Genomic DNA, 24,523 nt, shown 5'->3' with positions numbered 1-24,523 from the left:
AATGAATTTATTTCAGTCTCTCTCAGCATGTCAATTCAACACTTATGTTTTTTTCCCACCACACATTAATCTGCTCATTCAGATGATCGCTATGCTATTCTAAATGTCTCTAAAGTTCCTTGGAATCTGTAGAATACACAAATCCTGCACTTCTCCCCAGGTTAATTGGTACAAAAACCAGAAATCATACAACATTCTTTTCAATTTTCTTTTCATCCTCAAATAATTTGAGTGATAATCCAAATACACAAAAAATACTGGTACCTTAAAGCAGTCAAACCAGTAATACAAGTGTTCAACATTTCAATTGCAAAATTATTTCCCCCTCCGACAGTGGCAAAATGCCATAAACTAATTGCTCTTGGAATAAAAACCAACCTCAATCAATGAACTAGAATTACAAATTAATTTCTATCCCACAGCCGTCTAGTTGACCCATTATGTGCTCCTCAATGAACAAATCTTTGTGTTTTTAAAACATGCTAGTGTATTGACAAAGAAAAAGTATATTTCTTACTATTATGTTAAATGGAAAAAAATGAATCGTCACATGTTAATTTAGCACAAATGATTACAAATTTCAAATCATGCAAGATTGGCAGCGCAGAGTTGTCAAATTTGAAAATCCCTTGCAGCATTGAGCAAGTTTCAGGGAACTACTTCAGTAGGAATGCTATCCTCCAGCTAGAATAAACTACAACCCTTTTTTATACCAATTTAAACACAGGCAATTTTAGTTAAACAATTGCATGAATGAATAATAAACTGCAAACTTACTTTTATTTAGAAAAATGGAAGTCTCTTGTCAGCGACCACTTGTTATACAGTGACTAAATGTACATCCTCAGTCCCAGCAATATCTAAAAAAACAGCCTACATCTGCATCAGATGAGGTCTGATAAAATACCCTCCACAGATGTTGCCTGAATTGCTACACATATTTACCACACCATTTACTGTTTTAAGTACAGCTGAAACAGAATTAGTATTGTTTATTAACAGCAGTTACTATGTAACTGTCAACTCTTTATGTTCAATTATGCAAAAAATCCATAAAGTTATCATTAATAATTATATCAATTCTACAAAAGATTTAAACGGAGCACAGCTTTGCAAATTAAGATGACAGACAACAAAGTGGGTTTCACAAACCTCAAGATACTGATTCTCAAAAACACAATTAGTTTGGGCTTTTCAAATGAACATTTGTATAGTGGGAGGGAGTAATTTTCAAATTATACCTAACAGCTGAGCAAACATGAAGTTATACAAGATAGTGCCCAAATCGAACAAATAAAGAGACCAAACCACCATGAAACTACACTCCATAGGAATATATAATCTCTGGTGTACAATAGAAAACACACTTGTAACCACTGTGCCCTTCATTTCATCTTTATCATAGTTGGGTACAACACATTCTTCAAATACCTGTCACTATTAGCATCACATGCTGCACTTAACTTGATTTCATTGTTTGGCAGTCCACCCTAACCCACCAAGATATTTGTACTTCTCCAATTCTGGCTTCTTGATTAACCCAGAATTTGAAAGCAATACCACTGAGACCCAGGCCTTAAGCTGTCAATGGCCTCATTTCAAATTCCCTCCCTTTCACGTGTCAAGAAGCTTTAAAATGTATTACTTTCATAAAACTGTCAGTCATCAGCATGAGGTCTCTCTTTGTGGTGCTCTGCAAATCTAGGCTTTACTATATTAAAACAGAAAATTCTGGAGGAACGCAGCGGGTCAGGCAACATTTGTGGACAGAATGGACAGGCAACATTTCGAGTTGGGACCCTTCTTCCGATTATCTTGGAGTCTAACATAAATATTTACTTGGGCCCTCAATTTGCTGCTGTCCCTTGATGACACCATCTAAAATATGCAAATGAAGCTGGCTGTATATCAATTGTAACTTACCTCTCCAGAGACTCTTTTGGACTTCTACCGTTTTGTTGAGATCCTGTCCTGCAACCAGCCCTGCATAACCTGTTAATTTCATTCACAATGTGTTGGAAAAACTAAACACCCCACATTTTCAATACCCTCCACTGACTGTTCTTAAGTATACTTGCTAGAAACTAACTCCATTTGCTGTACAACTAAATTACCACACCCAAATTCCACAGGCTTTATTTTTATCTCCAGGCGTACGTACATTTTTAATACTGGAATAACAAGACTAAATGTATTTATCACAAATATTTTTTTCCTCATGTATCTGCATGTATAGCAACATGACTTGATTCATTGAGAAACTAAGAATGTGAATAGTCTGGTTCCATTTAAGGTACTGGGTGGGGAAGAGTATGGATGTGATGTATAGACTTTCTGGCAAGAAAGCCAAAGACAACAGCTCATGTTCGCTCATTGGTTATTTAGAGAAAATGACTATTCGCCCAATATAGTCAATACAAATGAAAATGGATAGGTTGCAATCTGGACTTATATTAACATATGGTCCAGAGGGCATTGAACAAATAGTTAGAACATGAAGGATGAGATGAGACTCGCTTGAGGCATCAATGCCAACATGGATCTGTTGGGCCAAATGTTTTGCTGAGTGGTGCAAATTCCATGCTGGCAAGTATATGTATATGTGTAAAAACTTCCAGAAATCCAGAAAAACTGAACAATAGAAACGTTTACCAACAACAGTTATGACAAACGATGTTTCCAGAGTTTCATTTTGGGTCATGATTCTCTAATATAGCAGCAGCTGAAAAAAAGAAAACCCACTGCTCAAATACCAGGATATTTAAACACTCCTTGCATCCAATCCTCTTTCTGGCATCGCCTTTAAACACCTGAATTCTTGACAGATCAGATCTAAAATCTAATTATCGTTTGAACAAATAGTTCACAACTGTTTCCACGATATGAGACACTAAACATCTATTCACAAAGGAAAAAAATAATCGGGGAGCAAAAGGGAGGAACAAACCATTATTACTCAAGAGAGAAAAAAGTAATGAAATCTAAAACTGCCCAGTAATATAGCCTGGTATTCTGGCATTACAGATAAGTATATACAGAGACAGATCATGCATTGATATAGAATGTTTCCAAAGGAGTGCAAACTGTAAACGTAACACTCCGATTCAAGAAAGGAAGGAGAAGGAAAACAGGAAATTATATGTCAGTCAGACTAACATCTATATTTGAGGAAGAGCTGAAATCCATTAAGAAAGTAGCTGCAGGACATTTAGATAATCAGAATGCAATAGAGTCAGCATAAGTTAAAAACAAAACTGGGCTTGAATTGTTTAGTTTAGAGATACAGCTCGAAAACAGCCCACCAAGTCCGCATCAACCAGTGATCCCCGCATATTAATACTACCCTACACACACTAGGGATAATTTTTACATTTACCAAACCAATTTACCTACATAACCAAAGGTCTCAGAGAAAACCCACGGTCAGGGGGAGAACGTAAAACTCCGTACAGACAGCACTCGTAGTCAGGATCGAACCCGGTCTACGGTGTTGCAAGCGCCGTAAGGCAGCAATTCTACTGTTGCGCCACCGTGCCGCCCACAATTTGTAATGAGTTCTTTGAGGATGTAGTGAGCAGGAAGGATAAAGGGAAACTAATAGATGTAGCATATTTGGGTTTGCAAAGCGCCTTCTATAAGGTGCCACATAAACCTACTGCAAAAGATAATGCTCATGATATAGGGGGTACCATTAGCATTGTAGATGAGCTAGGAGAAAGTAGAGAGTGAGAACAAATGTGCAATGCACTGCAGATACTGCTACACCAAAGGGTAGATTTGATGTAGTAGTTCAAGGATCATTTATCAGAACTGGAAAAGATAAAATACAACACGTCTTAAATTGTGTGCATGTGTGCGATTACCTGAAATTGCTACACTCAATATGAAGTCCAGAGAGCCAAAACGTTACAAGGTCCAAAGGGAAGATGATGGATTGTTTGTCAGGCTTGTTTTGGGCATCCCTTAAACCACAGGAGGGCAAAGAAAGAGAGGGATGAGAGTGAGAATGGAAAGAAGAACTAAATAGGCTACTTGAAGGTTAGAATCATCATTGTTTCCAGGACATAAGTAATGCAATGACTACATGGTGGGCACTGAATACTGTACACTGGGCAGCACATGTCATTTGTATGCCCAACATCAGACTTCCAAAACAGGCACTTTATTCTGAATTCTGGAAGGAGATTGCAAGTGGATAGAGGAGACAGATTCATAGAGCACGGAAACTGGACATTCAGGCCAATTCCTCCATGCTGCCAAGATGCCTTTCTACACTGATTCCATTCCATTTGCCTGCACTTGGCCAATATCCCTCTAATCTTTCCTATCCCATCTACCTATGCAAATGGCTTTTAAATGTAATAGTTGTAACTGTCTCTACTGCCTTCTCTGGCAACTCATTCCATATACCTACCACCCTCTATGTGAAAGATTTGCCCATTAGATCTTCTTTAAATATTTCCCCTCACCTTAATCCTACACCCTCTAGTTTTAGAGTCCCACACTCTGGTAAAAATAATATGATTATCTACTCTATCAATGCTCTTTATTTTATAAACCTCTGCAAAGTCACCCCACAGACTGCTTTGCTCCTGGAAAACTGTTCCAGCTTTTCTAGCAATTTATTCTTAAAACTTAAGCCGTTTTGGCAAGGCAACATTCCCGTGAATCTTCTCAGGCACCCTTTCCCGCATAATCATGTCCCCTTGTTAAGTGACGGGAACTGCTCACAAAACTAGCTGACCCATGATTTGTACAACTGTAACATGACAACCCATCTCCTATACTCAGTGCTACAGATGATGAAGGCAAGCTTATTATACAGCTTCTTCACCAGTCTACCTCTGTTCCCAACTGGAAAATGAATCATTTCTTGAAGAACTCAGCAGGTCAAGCAGCATCAGAAGGGAGAGAATCAGAGTTGGCATTTCAGGTCAAGGCATCACCATTTCGAATCAAGGATTCTTTATCAGAACTGGAGAAATAATTAAACAGGTAAGTCTTAAATTGCAGAGCAACCTAATTTCTCATGAGGAAATTAATCTTTAGAACCTTCTCAAGGAATAACTTAATTGCTGAAAAGGTCATGAATATTTAGAACTCCCAAACTTAAATACACTGTGGCTAAATCATTGAATATATTGAAGACTGAGATGGACAGATTTCTGGACCAAAGGGATGTCAGGGGATATGGGGTACGGCAAGACAGTGTTCAAGATCAGATTCGTCATGAGCTGTGTGATTTACTCCTGCTCCTATTTCTCATCATCTTTAGAGATTAAAGAAGAACGAGAGTTTAAATATTTTGCTGTTCTTAGCAGTAAAATGTAAATACCAAGTCTGAATTAATAACAGCCCAATATATGAAAGGAAAGACAGCGGGGGATACTTCAGTAATACCACACAAGATTGAAACTGGGATTAGCATTAGCATTTATATATGACAGCCATGGAACAATACAGGGCAAGTCATTTTTTGTTATAGAAAATAACAATATCCCTAACTCCGGCGTTGTTTTCTGTGCGATCCAGGCAAGTCTTGCCATACACGGGTACATTGGGTAATGCAAAAGAGAAAATAAACGGAGCACAGATTATGGTGTGATAATGTTACTCTAGACATCAAACACAAGGTTAGATTCAAGCAAAAGGAGGATCTTCAGGTGATGCTTCTCTTCCTTTCAGAAAGCTAATCCTACCACAAATCTTATAAAAGCATCCAGTCTGTTTCTGTACCCTGACCTCGATATTGCTCTCTGGAAATCAATTCCAGTTGTTAATCACAGTAGAAGGATATATTTTTCTTGACAACCATAAATCTACAGTCACAAATCTAAACCAGTGCTCTTTCACCTCCTCTGTCCCAGTACGCTTCTGCTCTCGTTGGAAGACGTCAGTGCAAAGCCAAATCTCATAACAATTCTCAAACAATTGGAGTTAACCACATTCTATATTACTTTTAGTGACTGAATGGCATACTTTATTATTACATAGCTAGAACTATACATGAAAAGCAACCTGCCCTCTCGGCAGACATTAATAATTTAAAATTAAGACACCAACATAGAAACATGCACACTGGACAAGGTACATCAGCCATCAGCTTTTCAAGCGTTTTTTTGGCATTCAACTACATCATGGTTAATATACAACAGATAATTGGCTTTGAGTGTTGTGTCTATGACGACATACAAATATTCCATATGAACAAATTAATTTTAATTAGTTGTCCATAGTTCCAATACGAATGTCAACACTTCCCCACATTTAGAAACATAGAAACATAGACATTAGGTGCAGGAGTAGGCCATTCGGCCCTTCGAGCCTGCACCGCCATTCAATATGATCATGGCTGATCAACCAACTCAGTATCCCGTACCTGCCTTCTCTCCATACCCTCTGATTCCCTTAGCCACAAGGGCCACATCTAACTCCCTCTTAAATATAGCCAATGAACTGGCCTCAACTACCCTCTGTGGCAGAGAGTTCCAGAGGGTAACCTCCTATTGCCATCTACACACCTTATAAGTGAATGATAAATTAGTGTCACCCACAAATATGAATGTACAACTCTCCATTCAAACCATAGTGAATGACTTAGTAAATGTGCCTGGCACAATCTGCCATTTCTTTATTACCTACAAAAGATTACCTTTATTACCTACAAAAAGACTACAAAAGGTTGTGACCACTGCCCAGTCCATCACTGGCTTTGACCTCCCCACCGTCAAAGGGATCTACCGCAGTCGCTGCCTCGAAAAGGCAGCCAAAATCATCAAGGACCCACACCATCCTGGCCACACACTCATCTCACCACTGCCATCAGGAAGAAGATACAGGAGCCTGAAAACTGTGACGTCCAGGTTCAGGTACAGCTTCTTCCCCACAGCCATCAGGCTATTAAAAACATCGAATAGGCAATGAGGTATGATCTGCAAAAGACTATATTGGTTATTTGCACTATATTTTATTTATTGAACATTTTCTTTTTTTTCCCCCCGTTATGTACAATGTTTACATATTCACATATTCTGTTGTGCTGCATCAAGTAAGAATTTCATTGTCCCGTCCGGGACATATGACAATAAAACACTCTTTGCTCTTGGCCTACTTTTTGAACATTGGCTGACCCAATAACCTCTGCTATTTTTAACCCAAATATATAAAAAATAATATCTAATTTTGTATGGAAGCAAACTTTCTTCAATATACAAGGCAATTGTGATTAAAAGAGTCTTGTTTGCAGTCTAACTTAATGGGAAGTATAGTGACCTGTGGAATTGTACTATTTTAGAGCTCTCATGGAGGAAAACAAGGTAATTCGCCAAAGATCTAATTTCATTGGAGAATCAAACTACACAAAGTATAAAGCAATTTTATGGAATTTAAACAGTCATAGCATTCATGTTCATAAGTGACAGGAGCAGAATTCGGTCATTTGGCCCATCAAGTCTACTCCGCCATTCAACCACGGCTGATCTATCACTCCCTAACCCCATTCTCCTGCCTCCAACCCATAACCTGACACCATACTAATCAAGAATCTATCTATTTTCCAATCCCAAGGTTCCCTAAAATATAACTTTATGAAGTGATATTATTACTAACTATACTTTTACTACCATCCTTCTAAATTCAAAAATTCAGGAAAGCAAGATTAGATTTTTTTAGGATAAATAATTCTAAACAAAACAAATTAATAAACAATGGACATGTGATAGGAAAAGTTTAAAGGGATATGGGCCAAATGCAGGCAGGTGGGACTAGATGAAGCACCTTGGTTGGCATGAACATGCTGGGCCAAAGGTCTGTTTCCGTGCTGTATGACTAATTTGGACAAGTAAAAAGCTTAGATTGTGGGTGCATGGAATTAGAGTCTTCCATTCTTTATTCATGGCTATTAAATAAACTAAATACTAATATCTTAATGAAAATGAAGGAAATCAAATAGCTTTCAGAAACTAGTTCTGTCAACAACTTCTGAATCAACTTAAAGAATGTTTTGTGTTAAGGGGTGTGCCTCTCAAATCTAGACTCTTGTACCCAACCTACCCTTTTGTTGAGCAAACAGAGAAGAGAAAAGGCAACAAAAAAAAATACTAGTTAACTGCAAAGGGTGGATGTCTGAAACTAAAATTCTAGAACCATTCAGCAGTCAAACAGCATGAATGGGGAGAGAAACAAAGTGAATATCAAGGTGACAAATGAGAGCGAGGCATGTGACTAGGGTTGCCAACTGTCCCGTATTAGCCGGGACATCCCGTATATTGCGCTAAATTGGTTTGTCCCATATGGGACCGCCCTTGTCCTGTATTTGACTGCTACTAGCAGATGCTCCGCAACTTATGATGGGGTTACGTTCCGATAAACCCATCGTAAATCGAAAATATCGCGTCGAAAATGCATTTAATACACCTAACCTACCATCACCAGAGTGTTCAGGGTTGGACCGCCAGGCACTTGTGGGCTTTCATTCTCCGGGTTAGTTTTAATTCTCCACATTTTAATTATGAAATTTGTTTGGTGTAAACAGTAAGCATTACCGCTTAAATTATCAACGCAGCCACGAGGCCAGGCTAGAGAAGTACAGTTTCTACTGAATGTGTATCGCTTTTGCACCATCGTAAAGTCAAAATATCGTAAGTCGAAGCATCATAATTCGAGGAACATCTGTACTCTGCAATGCATGCTTACAGACAGATCCTAGATCTGATACAGCGTGCGTGTTGTATGTGCTGTTGACGCCAGGCACGAGTGATTCACCTGTCATCCAATCACAGGCCCCCTTATGCTCATCAGTTGTACGCTATATTTTGCCAATTCCACCCAAAACAAAAAGTTTCAGTAATGTCTGGTGTTGTTCGGTTGGTTTGGCATATGCAAATATGGATAACCCTGCAAAAAAGACTGTGCAGCTATAATGGGTTAAGCTATGACGGGTTATGCCCGTCAACGGTGACTCGACGGCCTTCTAAACTTTATGCCGTCAGGAATTTGTCCCTTATTTTGACCTTTTGTCCCATATTTGGGAGTGAGAAAGTTGGCAACCTTACATGTGATAAAGGTAAGATTTTACCCATCTTCATAACAGAAGTGGGATAGGGAAGTGGGAGAAGAAACCAAAATATATCACAACGAAGGAGAAAAAGTGTTGAAAAGGGAGATATGATATACAGACCACCAAGACAGGCAAGGTAGATAATTTCATCAGCATCATTTAACATCATCTTTGTGGTGCCAAGAATTGCAGGGTTGTTGATGCAGTATCATTGTTTAAAAAAAGGGAGAGTAGTTACACGTCAAATGGTTCAATGGCAGAAAATCAATGGTATTATTGAAACAAATTTGAGGATAAAATTATGTTCGCATAGATTAATCTAACATAGTCAGCACAAATTCAAGGGAAGGTTATATCGAACTAACATGTGAACTGGTGGAGGAAATAACAAGGAGGATCTATCAGAGCAGTACGTTTCATTTAAGCTACACAGTTATTAGCAAGGTATTGCCAAAGTTCACATGGCCAAATTAAATCAAGAAAACAAAACTATGGGATTCAAGAGGTAAAAGAGTCTCTTTTGGGAGGAGCAAAGTTTTTAGACTGGAAAACTATTTGGTGGTATTTTAGTGGTATTCCACACGATTCAGTACCTTGTTTTTTGAGCTATATATTTTACTGATTTGGACTTAGGCCTGCTATTAAGAAGCATTCAGTTGATTTACAATCTGGCAGGACAGTTGATCATGAGGAAGAAAGCTGTAGATCATGGAGGCGCAGCATAGAGCTGCTGCCTTACAGAGCCAGAGACCCGTGTTCGATCCTGACAACGGGTGTAAGGAGTTTGTACGGTTTGGATTTTCCCCGGGGTGATCTGATTTCCTCCCATACTCCAAAGATGTAGAGGTTTGTAGGTTAATTGGCTTCGATAAAAAATGTAAATTATCCCTAGTTGGTAGGATAGTGCTAGTGAACAGGGATCGCTTGTCGGTGCAGACTCGGTGGGCCGAAGAGTCAGTTTCTGCGCTGTACCTCTATGCTAAACTAAATCACAGAAAGATATCAATAAATTGGTAGGTGAAGTTGGAAAATGGAATTCAATACACAAATCAGAAATAATGTATTTGGGATGAGAAAACCTGGCAAGTAAATCTCTATATAACTAAAAGTCTTTGTCTTGTTTGTGCCCACGATGTGTCTCTGTGTCAATCTGGTTTTCCTATCTTCTTCCAAACACTAGGCCACAGCCTTCCCATTTTCAGACATCCTCCTCACATTTTCCCCATGGTGGCGATAAACATATTCCCGTCATATTTCCGAAGTTAGTGTTTTAAAAATACCCAAAACCAAGTTTTTAAATGGAAAATCTTTCAACCCGCTTCCAAAGAGACATCACAATGCCCCGCAACTGGGGTCGGGGTGGGTGAGTGGGCACCAGCTTTGTGTGACGTCAGGGGGAGGGCCGCATTTAAACAGGGGGGTTGCACGGAAGGTCATAAGGTCAAAGGGCGTGACACACAGAGTCGCTCAAGCCTTCTGCAGTACCACACACGCAACACGTACATTCTTACCTGGTAAAAACCGCCAACATCACTGCTGCTCACGGACAGAGGGAAGATACAAATGTTTTTCGTGACTGACTTGCGAAAGAGCAGCATGCCGGCAGATTGAGGGCAAGTCATCCAGCCCACAACCACCTGGGGCTGGAGGGTGATTGAGCTCTATGAACCCGAGCACCAAAGGACATTCTCGACACCCGGTGTACGCGGCCGAAGGAGCGGATCCCTTGGGACAGCCCCCACTCTCCCCCCGGGGTCAGCGCTGTCCGGCCACGACATACCCGTGCGGCCACACTGTGATAATATTATATGTTTCAATAAGATCCCCTCTCATCCTTCTAGATTCCAGAGTATACAAGCCCAGCCACGCCATTCTATCAGCATATGACAGTCCCGCCATCCTGGGAATTAACCTTGTGAACCTACGCTGCACTCCCTCAATAGCAAGAATGTTCTTCCTCAAATTAGGAGACCAAAACTGCACACAATACTCCAGGTATGGTCTCAATATGGCCCTGTACAACTGCAGAAGGACCTCTTTGATCCTATACTCAACTCTTGTTATGAAGGCCAACATGCCATTCGCTTTCTTCACTGCCTGTTGTACCTACATACTTACTCTCATTGATTGATGAACAAAGACCCCCAGATCCCGTTGAACTTCCCCTTTTCGCAACTTGACACCATTTAGATAGTAACCTGCCTTCCTGATTTTGCTACCAAAGTCTATACCCTCACATTTATCCACATTAAACTGCATCTGCCAAGCATCTGCCCACTCACCCAACCTGTCCAAGTCACTCGTCTCATAGCATCCTCCTCACAGTTCACACTGCCACCCAGCATTGTGTCATATGCAAATTTGCTAATGAATCCCTTCATCTAAATCATTAATGTATATTGTAAATAGCTGCGGTCCCAGCACAGAGCCTTGCGGTACCCCAATAGTCACTGCCAGCCATTCTGAAAGGGACCCGTTAATCCCTACTCTTTGTTTCCTGTCTGCCAACCAATTTTCTATCCATGTCAGCATTCTACCCCCAATACCATGCGCCCTAATTTTGCTCACTAATCTCCTATGTGGGACCTTATCCTACACCTGGTGTGGGATAAAACATTCAATGTCTTGAAGTGTTCACATTTACGCAAAGTGTAGTGATAAATGATAATCATAGTGTTGTAGAGCATGGTATTGGCTTCTGGTCCACCACATCCATACTGACATTTTGACCATCTAAATGAATCCGATTTGCCCAGATTAGGATGCTATCCTTTTACATCTTGGCAATTTAAGTGCCTGTCTAAATACTTCTTAAATGTAGTAAGGGGGAGGATAAAATAGCTAATTGTAGAATGGACACGATTAAGGTATAAATTTGAGGTTCTTTGAGCAAGGAAGGAATCTGGCAAAATTACAAAGGCAAAAGTATTATGTATTAATAATGGCAAAACTACAGTTAGTACAGAGCTTAACTGTTATTCAGTACGATATAGTCTGGTGGCCATTGTTTGAGGTGGGAAAGGAATAGAAGATGAAAATCTTTGATTTTCCAGTGTTGATTAACTCTTCATCTTAGACCAGATGAGTGGTTTACCACAGCTAAGGTAAATGCCATTGACAGGATATACACAACTTAGCAACATCTTCCAACCTCTTGAATTTCTTTCCATGGAGATGGCAGCATGTGGGCAAACTGCATCACTTTTAAATCACCTAACATCCCTATGTAACCACAAATTGTTATACTTCATTGCTGCTTAATCTGCTGCAAACTGCAAAGATTTTTTGCATTCCCTAACACACCACATTTTGAGGGCTTCTTCTTCACAATGCAGTTCAAGGAGGCAGAGCTGGTGACATCCAGAATGTGGCATTAACTGATAAACTACAGAATAAATATTTTATAATATATTCAATAAGATTTAAACAATAATACAAGATCAATACATCTTCAATTACTATTTAGATGATTTCATATTAAAGGGAAATATATTTAAGATCAATAGTTGGAATGGAATGGAATACTTTATTGTCACGTGTGACAAGGCACAGTGAAATTGCTCATATACAGCAGCATCAAAAGTAGAAATGAAGTATTTTAAGGGATCCAGAATAGATTGGAAAAATATATAACTTTGGAAACCAAGAAACCAAAGGAAAACTGTGCCACTCTTGCACTGTCAACTCAACTGATCCGAGAATCAAATTCCCCGATCTGTGCAGGCCAGAATCATGCCATAAAGCTTTAATTGATATTTGATTATTATAGTCATCTTCTGTTTAATTTCAAGTAGTATTGTCCTCCTCTCTTATTTATTTAGTTAGAAATACATTGCCAAGGACAAAATAATAAATCAAATGCAAAGAGGAAACCATGCTATTTACATGAAGCACAAAAATAAATATCCCCATCATTCGAAGAAGCAAATACATTTGCACAAAATTAACCATAGAATACACAGCTCAGAAACAGGCCATTATGTCAATATGACATGTACAGAATGTTTTGCTCCTTTTGAGCAATCTCCTATCCTTCCTCCAACCCTGTCAGCATATTCTTGTCTATCACAAGCTAACAAATTTTCTCACAGGCTAAAATATTGTTTTTTACATGTTTCCAGGTTTTGTTCTATTTTCCATTGACACACAATCAAATTCATTTCAGAAATAAGTTATTTTGCACAAGTAACTCAAAAATACATGCTGAATTTCAAGAACAGGATGAGCTTCAACGTGACAACTATTGACAGCCAGCTTTTAACACTTTGCAACCACTTGATTCATGACTCTATGTTCTCCAGGAAGATTGTTCAAGGTCCTCGTTAATTCAATACTGATGAGACTGCCAGTCTGCCCCATGCCCACCATTGGCCGTGCATCTTAGGCACTGAATGAAATGCTGAAGAAGGGTCTTGACTCAAAACGTCACCCATTCCTTCTATCCAGAGATGCTGCCTGTGTGCCCGCTGAGTTACTCCAGCATTTTGTGTCTACCTTTGATTTAAACCAGCATCGGCAGTTCTTTCCTACACTGAATTAAATGCTCTTGATTAGCTTAAACCCTCTTTTATTCCAAGATAGAATAAGCTGCACATTCAGCTCATCACCATGAACCCAAAAGATACAAAATGCTAGATTAATTCAGCGGGACAGGCAGCATCTCTGTATAGAAGGAATAGGTGACGTTTCGGACTGAAGAAGAGTCTCAACCCGAAAAGTCAACATTTCCAAATTCTGACAGGACATTTGTTATCGAACATTTGTAAAGTTAGTTAGAATTCCTTATTTTTATTGATGCTATTTTCCAATTAGGGACGTTGTCATAATAACATAATATGACTTTTGCAGGACATTGCATTAAAATAAATTGCTGCAAATGCTGATTCTACTCGAAGTGAACCTTAACATCCAGCTCCAAAAATACATTAGTCCACGCCACTCAACTACTAATCTCACACAGAAGATCATGGGAATACCAAGCAGGAGATGGAAAAATGTCACACTGCAAGTTTGGAAGAATATATTCTTTTGAGGTTGAGATTGAGGCGTCACTGGGTCGAGAACTCCATTCTGAATAAATGTGTATTTACACCTGGTTTTGGAAAGGACTTACTAACAGAGCTATGGAGTCGAGTTGGTGCAATCTTGATGCTGCTGGAGTCAGTGGGTAAAAAAGTCCCGACCCAGACTACGACCTCAACATAAATTTCAGAGACTACTAAAGTGAGTTAGTAAAGGCAAGTAAAGTATGTCAGTTCTTCCGCCGGTATTTACTGTAATTTAACCCCGTATTTTATGATATAAAAGACGTTACTTTTTTTAATTAATTAACCATTACACTTTTGCAGCATAACTACAACCATTAGACTCAAAACTTTAAGGACATAGGTTTAAAAAGTAGCCTGATGATTTATGTAGTTCTTATGATATACCACCTTGTGTAATGTCATCATAGCAGATTTAGAATTATTATAGCTAGGGGTCGTGGTCAGAGTCGGAGTCAGTCGGATTCAGATACACAAGATATCAATGAGTCAGAGTCGGGAGGTTTGGGTATCGATGCCACAGCCCTGTTAATAATGATGGAGTACATAAAATAGAAATTGTTTCATTCTCTATAATAAGAATTCTCTAGAATAATAAATAAAAGTATGCATTTCTTAAAAACAGTACACATGATTTCAGCATGGTCCTAACTACAGTGCCCTCCATAATGTTTGGGACAAAGACCCGTCATTTATTTATTTTCCTCTGTACTCCACAATTTAAGATTTGTAATAGAAAAAAAAAATCACATGTGGTTAAAGTGCACATTGTCAGATTTTAAATAAAAGGCAATTTTTATATATTTTGGTAGAAATGACACCATGTAGAAATTACAGCAATGTTTATACATAGTCCCCCCATTTCAGTTTATACATAGTACCCCCATAATGTTTGGCTTCAAGGGTGTTTGTAATTGATCAGGTGTGTCTAATTGCCTCCTTAATCCAGGTATAAGAGAGCTCTCAGCACCTAGAATGGCCAGGTTACAGTTTGCCAAGAAGTACTTAATAGAGCAACCGCAGTTCTGGAAAAAGGTCTTGTGGACAGACGAGACCAAGATTAACTTATATCAGAATGATGACAAGAACAAAGTATAGAGGAGATAAGGAACTGCCCAAGATCCAAAGCATACTACCTCGTCTGTGAAACACGGTGGTGGGGGTGTTATGGCCTGGGGATGTATGGCTGCTGAAGGTACTGGCTCACTTATCTTCATTGATGATACAACTGCTGATGGTAGTAGCATAATTAATTCTGAAGTGTATAGCCACATCCTATCTGCTCAAGCTCAAACAAATACCTCAAAACTCATTGGCCGCCAGTTCATTCAACAGCAAGACAATGATCCCAAACATACTGCTGAGTTTTTCAAAGCTAAAAAATGGTCAATTCTTGAATGGCCAAGTCAATCACCCGATCTGAACCCAATTGAGCATGCCTTTTATATGATGATGAGAAAACTGAAGAGGACTAGACCCCAAAACAAGCATAAGCTAAAAATGGCTGCAATACAGGCCTGGCAGAGCACCACCTGAGAAGACACCCAGTAACTGGTGATGTTCATGAATCACAGACTTCAAGCAGTCATTGCATGCAAAAGATATGCAACAAAAGACTAAACATGACTACTTTCATTTACATGACATTGCTATGCCCCAAACACTGAAATGGGGGGGGGGGGGGGGACACACTATGTATAAAACTGCTGTAATTTCTACATGGCAAAACCAAAATGTATAAAAGTGGCCTTTATTAAAATCTGACAATGTGCACTTTAACTGTGATTTTTTTTCTATTACAAATTTCAAATTGTGGGATACAGAGGCAAATAAATAAAAGATAGGTCTTTGTCCCAAATATTATGGAAGGCACTGTCTGAACGGTGCACATGATTGAATATTGAAAGACACCATCCTTTAAGAAATTACTTAGGATATGGATTTTCTAAGGAAAAGCGAAGAAATAAGTGCAATGCCCAAATTTATTGTCCAGCCTAAAATAATTCCTGAAGTAGAACACAATTCAATATTTTTACAAGGTATTATGCGGTAATTCATCGTTCGCCGAATATATTTACTGCAAATGTTTCAACAGACATAAACATGTAAAAAAAGTTAAATATGAAATACAAAACAAAACCTGAAGCAGCTTCTATCCAGATAAGAGTTCCAAAATGTTTTTTTTAATTTATCCATCTAAAATACATAATTTCAAATCATAAAAGGCTAATTGTTTTTAAATGGAAGAATTATATTGTGAAATAAATCCAGAGTGTATTATTTGTGCGTGGTCTTGCGTTCGATGCGCTACACAATAAAAGTAGAAAGTGATATGTACCTACTGGTTATAAAAGGACACTTCAACTCCACGGCGCTGGAGTCGCCTGTAATCTTCACAAGGTTCCCGACAGATTACGCAAGTTTTACACATGGAAAAACTGGAGCAGTCACTGGTGTCTCCAAATTTAACGTAATTTACATTAAAACAACTACTGTTAAACTACTGTTGTTTTGCACGGAAACTCATTTATAAAGAATACTTAGCTTAATTGGATAATTCTACTATTTCACAACAAGGTAGACCGGTTTTGCAGTGTACAGATTAAAGATCCTATGGGGGGGGGGGGAGATAACTTGTTATTCACTTACAATGATTATTCTTGCCGCACAATGGAAAGGGACAAGAAAATCGAGATAAGGAAATCTGTCCAAAGACAAAGCCAAAATCTAAAAGCGTTAGACGATCCCCCCACCACCACCCCCAAATGGCCAATGCTTCCTTGACCGTCGTTCTATTGTATTAAAATTAGTGATCATATCGAACAATACAACTTCAGCTATTAAATAGCATAACAGTGGACACCAGTAATCGAGCACGGATTTTACCTTTGCCAACTTCTAGGACGAAACCCAACCGTGCAAGAAATGTAATCAGAATTTTATACACAAAAGAAATTGACGATCGTAATCTTTCCTCTCCCCGCCTCCGGTTACATGGGGTAACGAATGGGCAATGGTTGGCTTTAAAGCGCACCATTGCTTTCCCTTATGTATGTTTTCGTGCAACGTGGTGGCAAAAAAAACACATGCCTGGACACCAGGAACAGCGAGATCACACTCACCAAACCTACGCTCACGGTGATACAATGCAAATTAACATTTGTTAAATGGGGGAGGGGAGGAGGTGGAGGAGGAGGAGGAGGAGGAGGAAAGCGAGTGACATTTACATGCCTTCACCTTGCCCTGCTTACCCAATGCCTCACCAAGCGCCAATTTTCTATCATTATCTTCAGTATTCACCTTGCCCAACTGCTCAGATTTATTGCATGCTTCAATGTCATTGCATCTGCACTGAATAACTTCGGCCCAAAACAAAAAACGCAAGCTTCCTTTAAAAAATAAATGCACCCAGATGCTTTGAGCTTAAGACGGAAGCAACATCGCAGACTTGAACCTTGCGAGCACCTTGGTGAAGACGACACTTTACTCGTCAAAGGTCAACAGTTATTAGAGAAAAATGCACAAAGCAACCAAGCCTGGGACACCGATGACATCCTAACCATGGCACACATGCACCCTAAGAACACCTCCCACACAACTCAAACTCCAACTCAATTAAAGTTCGCCAATCTTGGTTTAAAGAGGTCGAGAAATGTGTAAATTCTCCACTCACACACAACTGAACCAGTGTCCTAGATGGGATGATTTCTGGCAGGAAGCGCGGCCGGCTGTCACTGCGCATGCCCCGCCCGCCTCGGGTAAGCAGCTCACTATTTAGCACCACGCCGGATAGCTCCACGCGAGGGGTGGGTAAGAATCAGCAGTAAAAATAAGGATACGCGATCGCGGCCTGAAGGAGAACTTACCCGTATCAATTGGGCGCTGGGTTGTGATGGGGTGGATTAATTCAAGCGGCAAGGGGGATGAAAGCGCCCAGTGAGGCGAAGGCGCCGTGTCCGACAGTGCGCGAGGTAACACTCGCTCTGAGCGCCCGACCGCCCGCGCGCACCAACCGCCGCTCACGTGCGCACCCGCGCTCTCCCCCATTGGCTCGCGTTGCCGGCTCCTAGGAGACGGGGCCTGCTGCATTGGCGGAGCCCGGAGCCCGGAGCAGCCCGGCCGCTGGTGATGGTGGTGCTGCTGCAAACCCAGCCGTAGCTGAGCAAATTAGGCTGGGCTGGGCCACTCCGGTGCCCGCAGACAACGATCAGGTCTGTCCGAAGGTAAAAGATGCAATAACATTTCAAAAGACACTTGGACAGACAATGAATAGGAAAGGTTAATGGGATCACTAGTGTTTAAGAAGGAACTGCAGATGCTGGAAATTCGAAGGCAGACAAAAGTGCTGGAGAAACTCAGCGGGTGTAGCAGCATCTATGGAGCGAAGGAAATAGGTGACGTTTCGGGCCCGAAACGTTGCCTATTTCTTTCGCTCCATAGATGCTGCTGCACTCGCTGAGTTTCTCCAGCACTTTTGTCTCCCAATGGGATCACTAGACCTAGCTTCGGTGGAACTTCTTGGCGGCGTGGACGAGTTAGACCGAATCTGTGCTGAATGATTTAAAGATCCCATTTAAACTCCCCGAGACTGTCAACCGTGGAGATCTTTCTTCAGACTATCCGTCAATCGTGAAGAAGAGTCTCGATTCGAAAAGTCACCCATTCCTTCTCTCCAGAGATGCTGCCTGATCCGCTGAGTTACTACAGCATTTTGTGTCTATCCTCGGTTGAAACCAGCATCTGCAGTTTCTTCCTACACATCTCTGGAGAGAAGGAATGGGTGACGTTTCGGTTCGAGACCCTTCTTCATACTATTGACACCGCGGCATCTTTTACCTTCGGACAGACAGGGTTATGCCAAACTTCCTACGCCTTCTCAGGCGTTGCTGTGCTTTCTTGGTCGTTGCTTCAATATGGGTGGTCCAGAAGTTGTTGGTGATATTGACTCCTAGGAACTTGGAAGTTTTCAACTATCTCTACTTTTGCGCCATCAATGCAAACTGTGGTATGGGTACATAACTAGGGTATACGACTTCGCTTCCTGAAGTCGATCACTATCTCTTTTGTCTTGCTGACATTGGGAGAAAGGTTGTTTTCTCGACACAAAGACACGAGGTTCTCGATCTCCTTCCTGTACTCCGTCTCATCATTATTTGTTAAATGGCTCACAATGGTGCTGTTGTCTGTGAATTTGAAAATTGAATTAGATTTGTACATGACTGCACAGTCGTTGTACCTATCCAAGCAAGTGGAGAGTGCTCCTGTTTTGTAGATGATGGAAATATTTTTGGATACAAGTGAGTGACTCACTGCACAACACCAAGCTTTTAAACTGCTGTTGTTAGCCATGTTATTTGTGTCTGGTCCAGATGAGTTTCTGGCAATGAATACATGGATGTTGATGGTTAGGGTTACCTGGTGATGGTAATGGCATTGATTGGTAGGTAGTTATATTCTCCTGCAGATGGTTACCTATTTTATTTGCCACTTATCGCCCGTGCCCGATTGTGTCTAGGTCTTGTTGAGCAGTTGCAAATAGTACTGAATGTTGTGCAAATCTCAGCGAACAGTCACATTTGTGATGAAAAGAAGATCACTGTTGAAGCAGTTAAAGATGGTTGGGCCTAGGATAATGCTATTATGTTATTTCAATGATATCCAGGGACTGAGATGATTGATCTCAATTATTAGCATGTGTAAGAAAGAACTGCAGATGCTGGTTTAAATCGAAGGTAGACACAAAATGCGGAGTAACTCAGTGGGACAAGCAGTATCTCTGGAGCTAAGGAATGGGTGACGTTTCAGGTTGAGACCTTTAAGAAGCAGCAGCTCTGGAGAGAAGGAATGGGTGATGTTTCAGGTCGAGATCCTTAAGAAGCAGCATCTCTGGAGAGATGGAATGGGTGACATTTCGGGTCGAGACCTGAAACGTCACCCATTCCTTCTCTCGAGAGATGCTGCCTATCCCGCTGAGTTACTCCAGCATTTAGTGTCTACCTTCAATTATTACCATCTTCATTTGTGCAGGGTACGATCCCAGTTATTGAACCATTTTACCCTTGATAATTTCAGTTTTTCCAAGATTCTTAATGCTCAGGTCACATAGATGAAGCCAGCAAAGAAACAGCAGGTAATGCTCTGGAAGCAAGCATGAGTAAAATGTAAAATTGTTAGAAGTTCTCCGTATGCACCGTTCTGATGAGAGAAACGTTAATAACGTTTTTTAGAACTGCTTAAAGATGTTTGTAGAGTTAGGTATTGCTTGCAATTCAATGAAAGGGAATTGTCAGAAACAAAACTAATTTTATCACTTCAGATGGAAGGAAGATTTATTTTGGTTGATGATAAGAAAATGCTGACGGATTTCTTTACATAGAAACATAGAAAATGGGTGCAGGAGTAGGCCGTTCGGCCCTTCGAGCCAGCACCGCCATTCAATATGACCATGGCTGATCATCCAAAATTAATCCTGCTGAGTCCCCAAATCCCTTGATTCCCTTAGCCCTAAGAGCTATATCTAACTCGCTCTTGAAAACATCCAGTGAAATGGCCTCCACTGCCTTCTGTGGCAGAGAATTCCACTAGGTTACACCCGGGTTTCCCTGGAAATTTAATTTAAAAAATCCACCCACTTGGGGCAAGACGCAATTATATTATGTTTGCATTTGTAGGTAATTTGAGGAATGAGGCATTTCCTGTGTGGTCTCTGAGGGACAAATAGTTTGCCAGCGGATAGAGAAGAGCAGGAAATGTATTTCATTCAGAAACATCAATCAACACGTTATAATCTATGAAAATCCAAGTAGTTCAGAGTCATGGAAGATTAAATGTATAACTTATTTTTTGACCCATAACATGAAGGAGGCTATGAGACAATGCTTTTTATTTGACATTTACTAATTCCCCAATAAAACATATACAAAATTCTTAGCAATCTGGGTTAAGCCACCATAGAATAATAATGGTAAACATGCGAGCTGTATCAATTTGTATCTTAATTTCAATTTCATTCCTTTCATCTTGATTACCCATTGCCAGGGATAAGTGGTTTAAGGAAATTATTGAGGAGTCAGCTTTTAAGCATGGCCAAGAAATACTATTTATATCAATGGATTGTATCTGCAAGAATCTTATTCTTTTGAGCCTTTGGCTTTGTGTGTCTCAGGACGACCATTGAACAAGTTAATGCATAGGAGATCCCTGTTCCTTAAATCCTCATCCACTGACCTACCATCCACAGATCCACATAATTGTGAGGATGGGAACGCTGGGGATCAAGCATTTGGATAGGTTTGCCAATCAGCACCAATGTGCAGAGTGTGGATCCGGTCAGTTTTCCAGCCAAAATCCTCAGTCTCTTCAGTGCACATGCATGCTTTAACATTGCAGCAGCAACTTCAAGAGTTGTCAATTGACATCACTGCAGCCAGAAACAAAATTTTCCACTTGTGCTTCATGCATGGATGAAAGTGCAATAATATTTCGTGATCAGTTTAGCAGTTCAGCACAATCCAGTAGCACAGAAAATGCGCTGCTACTGTGCTTGTGCTGGGGACTGGCTATGGGCTTTTCAGTTTGGAAATAAATGTTATCAGATAAAATCTTACTAATAATAAAAAGCTAGTTGTGTTTGGAACTTAGAAGTGTCTCCACTACCCTTGTAGTGTCTAACATCAACAAAATGCCTCTTTTAGTTGTTTTGACAGAATGCTTTTTGACAGTTGGGATGCTTTGACAGTACTTTCCAAACCCATGGTCCACATCACTAAGAAGGTCCAAGCCTTGCAAGCACCCGTCTTGGAAAGATAATGCCATTCCTTTACCATTGTCGCATCTAAATCCTAGAGCCTCTTACCAAAAACACTGGGAAGTACATTCATTCTGAGCACTTTAGTGGCTCAAGAAAGTGGTTCATCAGTATCTTTGAGTATTAGGGGATGTGCAATAAATGTTGACCAAACTGGCAACATCCAGGTTGTGTAAAACATATGTTAGAGAAAAATAAATCACAAATAGCACAGACTGTACAAGGACAATGGACGAAAACGAAAGTCATGTGAATTATTTTAAGTGTCCAACGATCAGTCAATGATTAAGAAGGAACTGCAGATGCTGGAAAATCAATCAACATTTTATATTCTTGCCAGGCAACCAGACAATGAAGAACCCTCATGACCAGCTTGCCTTAATGAAAGTGTATGGTCACCATCTTCAAAATGTAATCTATCTAACAGTCATTCCAATATGTCAGATTCTGAATCATCTGAATTCTGAATTTTGCTTAAATTTTGCATAAAATGCTTAATTAAAGTGTCTCGACCCGAAACGTCGCCTATTTCCTTCGCTCCATAGATGCTGCCTCACCCGCTGAGTTTCTACAGCATTTTTGTCTACCATGAATCTCAATGAGGTTCTATCATTGCACAGATAAAATCTCAGAAGGCTCGTTTGGAATTAATTGAAAGTCACCACATCAGCAAAAAATCACTTAAACTGGAATGTTCAAGCACAACACTTCACAGTGCATTCAGCTTCTATTCATTGGGCAAGTACCAAACATCTTTATTCCATGTGTTGAATGGTGAATTCCTCAGCAACAAAACAGTGCAGTGAAACTTGTGGAGCAACAGTGAAACGCGGACAGTAATTTCTGCACTTATCTGTGCATATGCAGGACACTGGAAGTTGCCATCTGGTTTACTTGCTAATAACGGTGAAAAGTGATAGTCTCATAGTCTTTATGACTACAAATTCTTGCCTATTAACTGTCAACCACAAAAGAACAGCTTTTAATTCGCACACTCGCTGAAAGAGAACAGGCTAGATGGATTTTATATTCTTGCTAGGCAACCAGAAAATGCAGAACCCTCATGACCAGTTTGCCTTTATGAAAGTTTATGGTCACCATCTTCGAAATGTAATCCATCTAACAGTCATTCCAATATGTCAGATTCTGAATCATCCACTTCTATTTGTTATGCTTAAATTTTGCATCAAATGCTTAATTAAAAATATACATGTATTTTAATGGAAGCTATAATATTGGTTAGTTTTCTGCTTGAATAATATCAGAAATTTGACTGCAGATATTGGTGAGACACAGTGAGAGAAAGGCTAAGTAAGTTGTAACCAACTGACATCTGAAATAAAAGTAGATGGCTGTGTGGAGCCAATGCCAGTTTGTGACCGTGTCACTTTTATACCTGCATATAGGGAGATGGGGTGTAAATCTCAATTTCTGCAGCTCACTCTATAGATTTTACAGTGTAATATAAGGAATGAGAAATTTAAGAAGGAATTATGGGAGATTTCTACAGACAAACCAGGAAGTTTGGATACAGAGAATTGCAATGTCTAAACCTGGCATAAAGGTCTCCTGCTCGAAGTCTAGAATGCATTGTTTTACTTGTGCTACTGCCGAATGGCATTGTCACCATTAAGGGTCAAGATTGAATCATTCTGCTTCTGCGTTAATTGACACAAACCGAAGAAACAGCCAACATTTTACCTCCAGTAGCAATTGTTATCATCCTTCAACTTGAGATCTGTAAATAGTCTTCTCAAATCTGATTTTTGGGTTATCTCATAATTTCTACTTGGAAAAAAATCACAATTTTTGCTACTGTTTCCCATTAAAGAGTATTCTGTCCGTTTTCTCTGTACCTTTTGATGTCATTTTTTTCTAATTGGAAAATAAACATGCATATGCCATGAGTGCTTGAGTGTCTTATTTCTCATCATAATCATCAACAATAACAGCTTTGTAGAATTTGGACACATAACAGAATTTAATGGTTATCTGGTGGAAGTATTTGAATAAATCTTAATTATTATTCTGTGCTGCATGGAACAAGTATTTCTCACCTTGATGCGGTGTGACTAGCTTCTTCCGTGAATACAACCACAGCTACAATCACTAAACAATCAGAGCAAGCAAACAACACTTTTTAGTGGAATACCATGTGGAGGAAACGCTAATATATTTCCATGGGTTGCGGAGGAAGGGTTTCTGTAGAATAGTCGTGCAACACTCTTGGTTCCCGGTTTATTTAACAGCTATTTTTAGAAATATGTGTTTTTTTTCTCATTTTACAATATCACAAAACAGGTAGACAGCTTAATTTTATGGCTGGAAATACTATGGCACATATTTTGATTCTCCAAATTTCTCCTTGTCAAGTTTTACTGTGTTTGCGGGTTGTTGTCCTATACCTTGCTCAACTATATATATTTTTTTGGCTTGTCAACGCAGGCATAGATTGTTGCTTTTACCCAATGGCCCAAGTATGGTGAAAGTGAGGAGATATCACGGAAGAGTTACCATTCCACCAACTTTCTTACAGAGCATCCACATTAAAGGACAAGAATAGCTGCTGAATTTAAACATATTGCAATGCGTGGAGTCTACTCTTCACCATAT

General features: G+C 39.8%; 1 protein-coding gene and 1 long non-coding RNA gene across 7 annotated transcripts in view; one reads left to right on the top strand and one right to left on the bottom strand.

The window, feature by feature from the left end:
• strbp (spermatid perinuclear RNA binding protein) overlaps window positions 1-18,115 on the bottom strand; it is a 107,300-nt gene extending 89,185 nt beyond the window's left edge. For 3 of the 5 annotated variants that reach the window (XM_055659870.1, XM_055659874.1, XM_055659873.1), the window contains exon 1: window positions 17,970-18,115. The gene's annotated coding sequence lies outside the window, so the exon portion shown is untranslated. Of the gene's footprint in view, window positions 1-16,989; window positions 17,138-17,776; window positions 17,858-17,969 lie in introns of those variants that run through there. The other 2 variants (XM_055659872.1, XM_055659871.1) reach the window with 2 other exon arrangements.
• A 54-nt stretch (window positions 18,116-18,169) lies between these two features.
• LOC129711884 (uncharacterized) lies at window positions 18,170-23,816 on the top strand. Of its 2 annotated transcripts, XR_008725947.1 has the most exons (3): window positions 18,195-18,326; window positions 20,176-20,233; window positions 21,798-23,816. It is a non-coding gene; the product is annotated as an uncharacterized LOC129711884 (long non-coding RNA). The 2 variants fall into 2 exon arrangements; XR_008725946.1 differs by lacking the exon at window positions 20,176-20,233 and having other exon boundaries at window positions 18,170-18,326.
• Window positions 23,817-24,523: the final 707 nt, after the last annotated feature.

The sequence above is a fragment of the Leucoraja erinacea genome, chromosome 31, assembly GCF_028641065.1.
Source record: "Leucoraja erinacea ecotype New England chromosome 31, Leri_hhj_1, whole genome shotgun sequence".
Taxonomy (NCBI): Eukaryota; Metazoa; Chordata; class Chondrichthyes; order Rajiformes; family Rajidae; genus Leucoraja; species Leucoraja erinaceus.
The sequence above is the reverse complement of the archived record's forward strand: the minus strand, read 5'-3'. Positions and strand labels throughout refer to the sequence as shown.